Here is a 13,898-nt window from a genome sequence, read left to right on the forward strand (position 1 = left end):
TCTGGACAACAAAGGAGAGACTATAAGCAGAACATCATGAGAGGAAGGACATGGAGGATTCAGGGCATTCCTCATGTTTTAATGCTTTCCTTCCAAACCAGACTCAGTAGCTTCAATGTTCAATGCTGAATAACTCTTTCTATGCCTGGTAAACTCTTTTTCTATAGCCAAGAATCAGCTGGCTAGGAGATAGATGTTCCCAATGTCTATAAGGTAATCTTCATTGGGCTACTTACATGCAGGCATGAGAGAGATCAGCATTCCTCTTTTGCTAGAGTGGGTGAAGGAGAGAATGTTCCTCCAAAGAGGAAGTCCTGAGGTACAGAAGTACAGACAGCAAAGATGTATCTAGTCAACCTGGTTCACAGGTTGCCTCAAAGTGTTTAAACACTAAATACTGTTTAAAATTGAAAGAAGAAGAAACTGAATGCAAATAAGTAGAGATTAAGTAAGCAAATTATGGGACAAGTTATTGAAGTACTTCTAGTTGTTAATTTGGCTAGTTCTAAAGCTCCAAAATGTCTCATTAAGTCTTCTCCTCTATGTCTGGATTGTTCAGCCTATGCCTTCCCAAATAGGCTCCCTCCATAGGGACTTCGGCATCTCTAGGCCATAAATTATCTGCTAAAATTGAGGTAGCTAGCAAATCAGCAAGTTAAAATACAGAGAGAATTCTGGAGTGAGGTTATTCCATGCATTATTGATGAAGTAAAGGACAGAGAGCCAGTCTGAGCTGCTCAGAGATTCTCTGATGAAGATCTTAAAGGCTGGGGAAGTCAGGAGGAAGTTCTGACAGTAGAAAGAACATGTTCTGAACATATTCTTAAGAATATCTCCTCTCCAGAGTCTCTGTGTCACATAAGCTACCACTTTTCTCCCATATTTAGTGAGGATTCATTGTTGAGAGTTCTCTGATTTGGGGGACACAGAAGACTGGTGTTGGAGCCAGAGCTGAGTGAGCTAAGGTTGGAAGGGTTGTGCTAGGATTATTTACTCCCTGGGTTTGTTGAGTCAAGAGATACTTGATTATCTCAGGTGAGACAAGGGCTAGTATGGACTTATACTGTTTCTTCCCATGAAACTCACCAAGAGATGCAGGAGAAACCCTAGGAGAAAAAGAAGCAGAGGAAAAAGGAATGTTCACAAGTAATGCAGAAAGGCTCTAAATATATCCCACACAATGGATCAGGAAAGGTGTAAAAAAAAACTACAATGATAATGCCTACAAAAACCATGAAAACCCGGTGCCGGTGGCTCATGCCTGTAATCCTAGCTACTCAGGAGGCTGAGATCTGAAGATCGCGGTTCAAAGCCAGCCTGGGCAGGAAAGTCCCTGAAACTCTTATCTCCAATAAACCACCAGAAAACCGGAAGTGGCACTGTGGCTCAAGTGGTAGAGCGCTAGCCTTGAGCTGAAGAGCTGAGGGACAGCGCTCAGGCCCAGAGTTCAAGCCCCACAACCAAAAAAAAAAAAAAAAAACAAAAACAAAACAAAACAAAAAAACCCATGAAAGTACTTGCAACACAGCGAGATGATTTTAAATCTTTCCCATCCTGACAGCATAAGGCTGGCTTAATAGATTACTTCAAGTGTGCATTTTTTTCTCACTCTGTAATGTTCCTCCATCTCTTCCCATAAATCTGATCCCTTAAGGATCAGAAACTAGTTAACAAGCTTGGAGGGGGTCAGTTAGAAGTCTGTAGTAAAGAAATAGCGAAAATCAATTAGGCCATTTTCCTCCTATTTCTCCCGTCGCCTCTCATTCTGACCCTGCAGACTGGAAGAGTATTTTACTTTAAGTCAAGCACACAAAGTTTTCCTGAACATCTTGGATGCAACACTTTAATGATAAATTCTGTAATTGTGACCTAAGTGAGTCTAGGACCTAAGTTGATCTAGGTGAGATAAAATTTTGAAGGAACTATAGGAAACAAATATAATTTTATTTGTTACCTCAAAAACTCTGCTTGGTCAATGTCCTGTTTGTATCTTCCTAGCTATCATAATTCCAGAAGAAAAACCACCACCCTTCCTCCAGAACCTTGTCTTTCCATGAATGAGACTCTTACTATCTTTCCTCAAGTTGTCTCCCACCCCTATATCACCAAATCTATGGCAAGGAAGCCGTAACAGCACTACTGAATCACTTGAAGAAAACAAGGAGCTCAGTCTTTTTAGACGGTGGAAACAAAACTTGACATTCATTATGACACAGCTTCTGAAGGATGGTGAGTCCGCTCTCACCAAAAGAGATGCCTAAGAGTGAAGCAGAACCTCAGATTACATTGTGTGCACTGCTGTACAGCTGAGTGTCTAGATCTAGGATGTGTAAACTCCAAACCTAGAACAACAGGGCCGAGGCTTTTCTGTGCCCTTTGGCAGGCCTAGGCTATCTGGGTCAGTCTTGTCAGGAGAATGTGCTATTCCCTTGATATGCCTGCTGGACAGAGTGATCGTGTAAACAGAGCCATAGCTGTCCCCATTGGTTATTCTAAACCCTGAAGCATTCCCAAGGAACAGCTTAGTTTGTCCCTGCTTGTACAAAAGGCACCATGCTAGAATTTGTCAGACTCATTTAATAGAAACTGTCTACAGTTCTATTTTCCTCATCAAAGTAGAGGCCCCATCCATGAACGATGACCCTTTCATTCCTCAGACCCCTTCAGAATCTAGAAAACTGTCTGCTGTTCAATACCCGTTTATCGATTAAATAAATTAGCATGGCAGGTGCCTTCAAGAGACTTGAAAACCAGTGGAGTAAAAAAAAAAGTGTGTAAACACAACACAGTGTGATAAGCTCAATTATCTACCCAGGGATTTATCAAATGATGCAGCAAACAAATCCAGGGAGGAGTTAAGAAAACCTCCAAAAGATGATACTGTGGAGAACATTAATAAATAGATGCACATTTGTGCCAGCATTCTCCCTCACTTCTCTTCTACTTGAGAGTTATTGATTTCATGTCTCCTCTTCGGTAAGTTGGGACAATGGGCCAAGAGCAAACTCTCTGGACTGCTTGGTCCTGGGTGTGGTCCTTTCTGTAGCTTTGCCAGTGGTATGACTTTACAGGATCTGAGCAGTAAGCCAGTGGGACTGTAGCCTGTGGGATTTTGGCAGATCCTATCCCAGTGCTAAGGTCAGAGTTGGGGAGAGATGGAGTCATCATCATAAAAGCACATGGGCTCAGAGGCAAGGCAGGCACTGTGGGCTGTCCTTGCAGGGATGTGAATGGGAGCCTTTTCTGTGTGTGGCCAGTTGGATGGGGTTAAAATATGATTAAGCTTAAGCATGTAAACACTAAATTCCCAAGTTAATCGTGATGCAACATTCTATTAGGGTTAGGCCAGATTACAGATTACAGCTGATCATGTTGCTACATATTGGAATATAGTCCAAAAAATGTTGATTCCTCTTAGAAATTCTATAATCATCCCCAGAAATAGCACGGTGCACCAAAGAGAAGCCTTTCTACATTTTCTAGAGAGTTTCAAGGAGGCTTTTTTATATATAAAAAAGCACCACCTGGAAAAAACCACAAGTAACCCTGCCCAGCTCTCAGGGAGCCTCAAGAAAATGCCACACATTGAGAGCACAGAGCCTTCATGCCCTTCCCTAGTGCTCTGACAGCATGGATCTGGCTTGCACGTGCTGTTCTACCTTACATTCTAGCAGGGAAGAAAGGCATCAGGCAGTGAAACATAAAGGAAAAATAATACCACACTTGGTTGAAATCACATCCAACTGGAGCCAGGGCCTCATTTGTAATCCTTCATCCTTTCTGGGATTTGTTCAGCTGCCACAGACAACCCTCCCTCCCCAGGATAGATTCTTTTTCCAGGCAACAAACGCTTATTCATCAGGGAACAGAAGCTGAGCTTCTGTGCTGTTTCTTCAAGATCCTTAAAAGGTTTGAATATCACTGGAAATCAAAGCCATATTATTTTCAGAAGTGAACACATTTTCACCCTAGTTAAAGGATGTTGATCCTTATCACTGCCTTCCACAGGGAGCGGATCCCTGCTCTGCACCATGTTCCTGGTGACTTCAAAGGAAGCCTGGAAGAAACCCATAAGACAGCCTAGCTTGCTCTGTTCCAACCACAGCATTTCTGACAACTCTTAAGTGCAAAAGCAAATGTTTCATCTAAGCAAAGACCTCAAATAGTGAATCTTGGGTTTGGGGAAAAAATAAAATAAAATAAAAGGAAGAAAAGAAAAAAGAAAAGGAAGAAAAGTAGGAAAGAAGAAAAGAATGAAGGAAGGAAGGAGGGAAGGAGGCAGGAAGGAAAGACAGGAGAAAGAAATAGAACGAAAGAAAGAAAAAGAAAGAAAGAAAGGAAGGAAGGAAGGAGAAAGAAAGAAAGAAGAAAGAAAGGGAGAGAAGAAAGAAAGAAGAAAAGAAAAAAGAAAAGAAAGAAGGAAGAAAAGATATAAATAAATAGGTATTTGGATGGATGGATAGGTTACAAGAAAAAATGCTGTAGGAAATCATAACACTAATATTTATCATGGTATTATATGTAACATCTGGGCTTCTAGGTGTTATACCAATCTGTATACTACTGTATGCTACTAGAGCCCTGCATATAATTAAATCTCCAGGCTGAGTTAATAAAAAGTATAAAAAAGAAGTGAAATGGGAAAAGAAGTCAGAACACAGCCATTGACGTCTGATTGTGAATCTGTTTTATAAGGCTGTTGGAATTGAACAACAGCTGGCGAACTCTTCCATGTTCAACGGTGAGATGTTTTTCTCATTTGATAAGAATTATACAGTCCCCTCAATTTAAATATGACAAAGACTTAAGATGAAAATTCGGTCACTACCCACATTATCCTCAGAGTCATGGAGCGGGTTGTCCTATCCTGATCATTTCCCCTGTCACTCTGTTCTTGTAGCTAATGTGATCTTCCAGAATGATCATTGTTAATCATTTGCTTGGCTTGCTATTCATGGTGCAATGGGTAAAACAGGGGTCTGATTAATGAAGCTCTGGTCAACCTCTCCCCTCTGTTGATTACCTGGTGACAGGATAGTTGGCTTCTTCCACCTCAATTACTTTATGGGAATAATAATATTTTGGCTGTCTAGAGGTAGAGGCCTAGTCAAGATGAATGATGTACCTCAATTGGATGTATATTTTTTGTTATGTTACAAATGATGTTATATATCCATCTGATTGCTCTGCTGTGAACATAGAACTCACAAACAATAAACAAATTAATTGTTATCACTTATGTGATATAAGGATGGATACTACGTTCTGTCAATTCTTCCTATCAGGAGATGATTTCTTTGAGGTCCCATCAGCAGAAAGACCTACATTCCATTGTATTCTTGCAGGAATTTAAACAATGTTGAAAACATGTGGATCCCAAAAGTCAGGTTGTTTACTAACATGTCTCATGGAGACTCCTTCTCTCTTTCATTTTTTTTGGGGGGAGGTCTGGTCGTGGGGCCTGAACTCTGGGCCTGGGTGCTGTCCCTCAGCTCTTCAGCTCAAGGCTAGCACTCTACCACTTGAGCCACAGCGACACTTCTGGCTTTTTTCTTTTTGCTTATGTGGTGCTGAGGAATCGAACCCAGAGCCTCATGCATGCAAGGCAAGCGCTCTACCACTGAGCCACCTTCCCAGCCCTCTCTTTCATTTTTTTACAACTCCACCTTCCTTTGGATCTTTAGCTTTTTCTTTTTCACTTTATTTATTTATTTATTTTTTGGCCTTGATTATGTCTGTAAGCTTCCTGGTTGGTTCACCTTATATGGAAGACCATAATCTTCTAAGGCATTTCATATTCCTACCATTTGTTTCTCAAACATAAGTCTCACCCTTCTGTGAGTAGCCAGGTTCACATGTGCCTGGTATTCTTCCTCCACAGGAGGTGTGGGACTATTCTACCATTCTATCAAATTCCTCATAGCTTCTACCACATTCCCCATAGCTTCTCACCTAAAAGGTCGTTCCTGTTATTACCTGTCTGTGTGATTTCCCCACTGTATGCATTTTTCTATCACTATTGAGACCAAAAACCACCACCAAGTTATTATGTCACCTGGGTCAGAAGTCCAGGCCCCACAGAACCATGGTCTTTGCTTGATATCACACACAGCTTAAATGAAGGTGTTGAAGTAGGCAGGACACTCGGCTAGGGGAAGATCTGCTCCCAAACTGCCTCAGGTTGCAGGCAGAATTTGTTTCCTTCAAGTAGTGACCCACCCCCCACCTCTCCCCACCCCCAACACACACATACCCGGGGTCTTGTGCATGATTGCACTAAGCAATTAGAAGCTACTCTTGGATCGTTGTCACATGGCTCCACCCAAGGATCTTCTACTTCTGACTTCAGAAAAGGATTAATACCCTTTATTAAAGAGTCGAAAGAGGAGATAAAGCCCAGATAACTCATCTGCTTAGGGACCTTGATTGCAATGGCAAAATGTCTTTCTTTTATGCTAATGTTATAGTCATGGGAGAATTATATTATTACAACCATGGTTCCTCCCTCCCCCATAGCCAATGGTAGAAAATTAATCAAGGGCAAGATCCTTGAGGTTGTCTTCAAATTCTGCCTACCACATATTCCTTTCCTTCTCTGCTGGGAAACTTGTATTCATCATCTACAATTGACTTAAAATGTACCCCAATATGTTCAGTCTGAAGCTCCAACTACAAATGCTATTTTTATTTACTATTATGCTATATTTATTATTATATTTTTCCTAGTTATGTACATGATTGCCTGACCTAAGAGGTAAGAAATTAGGGTATTTTGGACCTGTAAGTTTTATTTCCTATATTGCAGATTCCATCTTTGTTAATACTGTATTCCAAGCATTAAAATACCTTTCTGAATGTTGTTCACACTCCTTGAGGGGGAGGTATAGCGGGTTTATTTCATAGGAAAATGTTCTTAGGAAGGGGTGCAGTTGTCATGTCAACTCAAATACGTAGTCTGTTCTCTATGCCTTCTCTCCTTGCATATTTGATAGCCCAGAAATTTAAGCCAGTGGCATCTGCAGAATTTCGTTGGACTTCAAATGTAAGATTAGAACTGCTATTCGTTTTCTGCCATTTATAGTGGCTCCTAAAGGACTACATCATATGAGAAAATATGCTCAACAAATTAGGTAGAAAGACATTGAATTGAACAATTATTTGGCATCTTTTGTCCAAACGCATAAAGCCAGTGGTAGCCAGAAGTGAGATTGATGGCTAAACATACCTTTGGCCTCCAGCTATGAACCTCAGCATGGCCAAGATTTATAAAATGTTCCTCCTGAGGATGAGTTCAGCAATCACCCTTTGTCCCAGGCCTGATGGATTCAGTTGTTCCTGTCATTTCCTCTGGGTTCAGACAGTGGAGCTGAAGGCTGGACAAGATAATTGAGTAGTACACAAAATGTATTCAAACTTTGGGAAAATACTGTTTTGCCTATTGAGCAGTACAAAATTAGATCCTGCTTTGTGAATTTTCTGGAAAGAAAACTGATATTTGGATAATTTCATGCTATAGGCTGAATTTCAGGATTCCTCATTTTGAGAAGAATGAGCATGGGAAATTATCCAGAACCACAAATCTGTACTGTGAATCTCAAAAAAAAAAAAAAAAAAAACCTGTTGGAACTGACCTCTGCTATTCTTTCATGTCTGACAGCCCCATTCAGCAGCGACTCTCAATCCAGAACATCCCAGATAACAGCCAGAAGAAAGGATAATTTGACTCTTCACCTTTTCACATGTTTGCAGGGAGCTAGGATTATAAACACTGTGCCAAAGAGATTCTGGAAATGAAGGTACCGGTTAGGACAATATTTAACAAAGCATCTTGAACAGGCACCAAGCTCCCATGAATGGAATTAAGAAAGATCTGCCAGTGTTCCAGAGATGATGATTCCCACAGTTTCCCTCCAACTATTTTTGAATATGTACAGGAAAGACAAAAAGAGATGAATCAGGCAGAACAGCTAATGGGCATTTTTTGTCTGGGCTGCAAAGGAATATGCTAGCTTCTGTTCTCTGATTGGTATGTTTTTGCCCCAAAATGCATGGATACTGATGAGCAGAGATAGATTAAAAATTGATCTGGAAAATCAGCTCTTGATCTCATGACCTCACATTGTGTTGGCACTGTATAACAGTTGGATTCTTCCAGAACATACTGCTCTAACAGCTGTTTGCATTCTCCCACAGAATAACACTTTTCTCAGATTTAAGAAAACAGAGGAACACAGCTTTCATTGCTAGTTCACTTAACTACAAGGAGAGTTTTATTAAGTTTCTATTTAAAAAAAACCTTATTGGCTCACAATATTTAAGAAGGAAGAGACTATGAAGAAGGCATATACTTACTTGGATACAAGACCTTGATGTAAAGTCTAACTCTATCTTTAAATAAATAAATAAAAGCGCTGAGCACCAGTGGCTTATACCTGTAATCCTGACTTCTCCAGAGGCTGAGATCTGAAAGATCATGGTTCAAAGCCAGCCTGGGCAGGAATATGCAGGAGAGTCTTATCTCCAATTAATCACCTCAAAACAGGAAGTGGCACTGTGGTTCAAAGTAGTAGAACATTTGCCTTGAGCAAAAGAGTTCAAGGGCCATGAGTTCAAGCCTCATGACTGACATGAAAGGAAGGAAGAAAAGAAGGAAGGAAGGAAGGAAGGAAGGAAGGAAGGAAGCAAGCAAGCAAGCAAGCAAGGAAGGAAGGAAGAAAGAAAGGAAGGACGGAAGGAAGAAGGAACAGAAAAAAAATCATATTCTGATGACTGGCAAAATTACTGTAGTGATTTAATATGCAACTTTCCTAGCGAGGCTATGTAATCCTAACTATGCAGGAGAATGAGATAGGGTAAGGTGGGAGGGCAGGGAGGTGTCACAGTCAGGGCCAGTCTAGGATTTCAAGTTTTCAAGATCTTATTACAATCAGCGGGTAGCTAGCCAAGGCTGTCTGCCATTCTAGCTACATTGGAGGCTGAGATTGAGAGGATTGCAATTTCAGACTAGCTCAGGTAAAAATAAAAGCTGAGTGTAGTAGTAGCACACACCTGTCATTCTAGTTGTGGAGGAAGCGTAAACAAGAGGATGGTAGTCCTGGATGGCCTGAGGAAAAAGCAAGACTCTATCATAAAAATAACTAGAGAAAAACAGGACTGGCAGTGTTGACTCAAAAGAAAGAGACTCAAAAGGAAGAGACACTGAGTTCAAACTCTAGTATTGCTTAAAAGAAAAGTACAACTATTTTGAAAACACTTTTCAGAATACTTTAAATTATGCAACTTGGTTTGTCTGCATGATACTGACTGTGTCATCCAAATCAACTTGATATTTTAAAATTATATAAATTTATTCCTTCAACAAGGATTTTCTGAGACTCCACCAGGTTAAACTCATTTCTAAAAGTATGTGACATAAATCACCTCTATAAGAGAATTAAGACATAATTTTGCTGATAAAAATTTAACCTTTCAATTTTAAACTGTCACTTTGTAAAATACTGAATAGTCCTCTTTACATTTTTGCATGTATTGAACATCTGGTCTATCTCAAGTAAAAAGCACCTAACAGTTCTGTGAGATAAAGCATCACTGAACAATTAATTGAGAACTCCCAAGTGAGAGCCATCATACCCACGATCATATATTGAATAGATGAAAGAGCCAGGATTCAAAACCCAGATTTGTACAACTTACATGGTGTGAGTTTAGACCACCCCAAGCCATTGTGTTTAACCTCTGTGGGGTGCTGGTCACTTGAATGAGTCAACAGCTTCTTCATAATTTTTCAGAGATTAATTATTTGGGTGGTATGAAAATAATCTGGGCTATTTAGGTCATTGCAAAAAGTTTACCTTTAAATATCTCAATGCTTCCTGTAAGAGGCTAGAGGTGCCACATAGCTTCTTGTTCGTTTGTCCTCTGACCTTAGTCTAAGTCTAAAGCTTCCTGAAGAATTACTGACCCCTCCCCCACCATCCTGGTCCCCACATAGCACCCTTCCTGCAACAGCCTGGGATTTCATCCTCCCTGCCTCCATGTAGTCTTTTATATGGCTTTGTAATTGTTTCCAGAGATATTCCCAACCACTCTTGTGTTTTCATTAGCAGTAGCTGGGGGCTTCCTTTTCATTTGGAGTTTAATTTATTTATTTAGTTTAAATTATTTAGTTAAGTATAGTCTATTTAATAGTGAAGTGCCTATCTTCATTATTGTATAGACTATATTTAAATATTAGATTACTATTAGATCATGAAGTAGATCTGTTTCTATTAGATCATAATGTGAAGCGTAGTGCTAGTATGTGTTTCATTCCTTAACTGAATTAAACATTATATTCTGTTTTCCACCAATCTTCTTTTATATCCATGAAATATAATACTGAATGTCAAATCACTTCGTACTGTAATATGAATATTTTCAAAGCAATATCTTGAGGAAGTTCTCAATGTCTCTTGTGGTCACATGTGGAATTGACTTCTCACATCTCTCTTCCTTTTTCTTTATCTTTTTAACGTACTAATTAATTTCTTGTATTATCTTTTTTGTTGCTGATGCTGATGTTGATGATTACTTATTTTATTCTATTTTTGTCTGGCTTGGGGCTTGAACTCTGGGTTTGGGACATTTCCCTGAGATCCTTTTTAACTCAAGGCTAGTTTTCTGCCACATGAGCCACAGCACCAATTCCAAGTTTTTCAGTGATTAATTGGAGATAAGACTCTCATGGCGGCTTTTCTGCCAGGACTGGCTTCAAACCATGATCCTCATATCTCAGCCTCCATAGTATCTAAGATTATAGGCAGGAGCCACTGGTGTCTGGCTATTTTTATTTTCTTTAAAGAGTTGTACCAAGGAGTTGCCATTCACCAAAACAGTGAATGAATATGATGTATCTTAATCAATGTCACCCCTTTCAACATGCTCACTTGCCCCTCCCAACCCATCCCTTCCCTCACCCTTCTTTATTTTTAGGTTATGTATTTAATTTCTTTGCCTTTAACAAAGCAGTTTAGCTTTTACTTTTAACAATGCATCTTGATCTTCAACATCTTCACCCCACCTCAACCTACCCCTTCCTTTATTTTTCTCAATTCTGTGTATATACAGTACATTCTTGTCTGCATTCTTCCCTCTTCCCCTCTTTATTCTACCCCTCTCCCATTGCAAGTAGCTTCCCTTCTTGCCAGTACCCTTTCCTGGTACTTATTTTTGGGGCTTGACTTAGTCTTTCTAAAGAATTACATTATTTGAGCTCTCTATAGAGTCTATTACTTCATTAATTCATTTGTATCCCCTTGCTTACCACCCAGTTTGTTTACTTACAGCCTCAGGCACATTCGAGCTACCACAAATGAGGGAAACGATGAGACCTTTGTTTCTCAGGTTCTGCTTTCTGAGCTCACCAAAGCAGGTGAGCACCAGCAATCGTCACACTCATCCCCAGTGGACACCTTAGTGCAAAAGAAGAAGCACATGCACATGTTCAACTGCTATTTATTATCTGGTTTCTAAGGAATTTCATCACACAGCACAACAGAAGGATGTATTTCCTACAAAGACTTTGTATTCTTAATTCTGTAAGGTGCTTCTCATCTAAAAGTATTATGGAAATCTCCTATTGCTGAAAAGGTATCAAAATAGTAAGACACTTCCTTCTCTAAATCTAATCCCACATATCCTGCAAGGGTGAGAAGGAGGTGGAATTAATTAATCTGAGAAAATAATGCCACAACTTTGCGATCCTTGTAGGAAGTAAAGACTGATAGATTTTGATATAGGAGGCGGCAGCAGCTCAGAGAAAATAGGAATTGTATTTAATAGGAGGATGAGTTACTCCATGCCAACACCATCATTACTGCAAAGCAATAACTAAGCCATTTATTTCTAAGCTTCCCAGATTGTAGGGAGGCCCAATGCCCACAAAGGCACATAAGGAGGGAAGCAACTGTAAGTAGCTGAACTAGAGTTTTTTTGTCTCTTTCCTTCTTATGGTATGAACTTAAGGAGCAAGAAGAGAGTAGCGCTCATGGTAATGGAAAAGGAAGTCTTACTGATGAGCTATGGCATTGACTCGATGGGAAGGGACTGAAAAATAAGCAATAGCTCAGCAGGTTCGATGTGATATTTCAATACATGCATATAGGGTGTTTTGCCAGGCCAGAAAAAAAAGATGGTGAGTTCATTGTTTATCATCTTGAAGTCTGATTGGCTATGTAGCAGACAGGTACTGAGATTATGGTAGAATTAATGGCTTGGCAGCCATCTATGGAAATTTGGTCAGGTTTTAGGCTCCCTGATTCTTTGAAGAATTATTGCCTAAGGTTTATGATATTCCTCCCAAATGTTGGAAAAAGAACAGGAAAAGAAAAAAGGAATAGTTCTCTGTGGTGGATAGTAAGAGTTAATATGGATAACAAGATTTGATGGTACTCACAGGCTTTCCCCTGGCATCTGAGGCCAGCCTCTGCCTGGTTTTGAGCACAGTACCTAAGAAAGGAAGCTGATTAGGTTGCTATTTGTTTCCTTATTGAACTTATATGTTCTCTTCCATTTATAACAGGCAAAGCAACATGGTTTTGCTTAGTGTCACAAAATAAAGTCTGTGTTTTATTTAACCTCAGTTTCAGGCATCAGCAGGTTCTGAACTTTCCCCTTGATCTGGAGCTCTGTTCCCTTTCCCTGAAGGGATTATGGATGGCTTGTCACTTTTTTTTTTCTTTTCATGCACATTGCCCTGTTCGGGAAATTGGCTCTGTCTATGACCCAGGAGACTTATGACCCAGGCAACTTTCTGAGTCTGGATCACCTTGAAGAGGAAGCTCTGATAGCTGAACATGAGTCTCTTGATCATTGGATGGTGGGAGCCGGGAAACCCCTCTCCTTCAGGCTGAACTCACATGGCCCAGTAGAAATCAATGATCTCCAATCATAATGTCTTTGAAAAAAGACTTGGACTCTCTGGTTTGAACTGATCCTGGAGCCAAGATCCAGGTCATTTGCAGAAATCTTGGCACTAGGCATCTCAGCTGTCATCAGGCAGAAACAGTGAGTTAACAGGAACATATTCAGAGAGGTGAAGTTAAGGGAAATTCATCTTCCAAGTCCTACATCAAGACATCTGACATTCTTGATGGTGCTTTAGACAGAATCTGACTCTTTCCAGGATAATATCCCCCCAAAGAGTAAAACATCTCTGTCTTGGACTATGCTGATTAGAAATTCAGGAAAGGGAGTAACAAGTTTACTTTTGTATTACTTTTAAAAAAGTTTGCTAAAAAGAGTCATGTTGCATAAAGACCAGAATACTTTCAAGTAAAAGACAGGCGTTTGGTTTGTGTTCCATTACCTGCTGTTGCAATAGAACATTTTTATGATATATTATTTTGGACTGAATTCATTGTTTTTGTCTTTCCCAAGCTACTATTGAAGCTCATGCCACTAAGATTTTTGCAGGAAAAAATATCAGAAAGCAGGAGTTACAGGATGTCAATAGCTTGTTTCCTCTTTAGTAAAATCCCAAATTAATTGAAGAAAGGTGAATCACAAGATCTGGCATGCTATCATTTACCGTAATCATTTTTTGCTTACTTTTCTTACTAAACCAATGCCAAATTCAGAAAGGGGGTCTGACTGGACCCTGCCAGGGAAGGTGAAAATATCTGTGGACACAGATCTGTGGACACAATGATACGTGTGTTGACAGAAATGTTACTTCTTTTTTCTAAACAATATATAAGAAAGTATGTAACAACTGTGTGGCCCTGGATTGGTATGTCGGATCCAGCAGTATTTACAATCTTTATTTCATGACAGAAAAGGAGACTTTTTGATTCTAAGAGCCTGTTAGCTATATGGAGATCTTAAGTGCTGGTTTACAGTGGATTGCTCGGTGTTGGATT

Source organism: Dipodomys ordii, unplaced genomic scaffold (assembly GCF_000151885.1).
Source record: "Dipodomys ordii isolate 6190 unplaced genomic scaffold, Dord_2.0 Scaffold26, whole genome shotgun sequence".
Lineage (NCBI taxonomy): Eukaryota > Metazoa > Chordata > Mammalia > Rodentia > Heteromyidae > Dipodomys > Dipodomys ordii.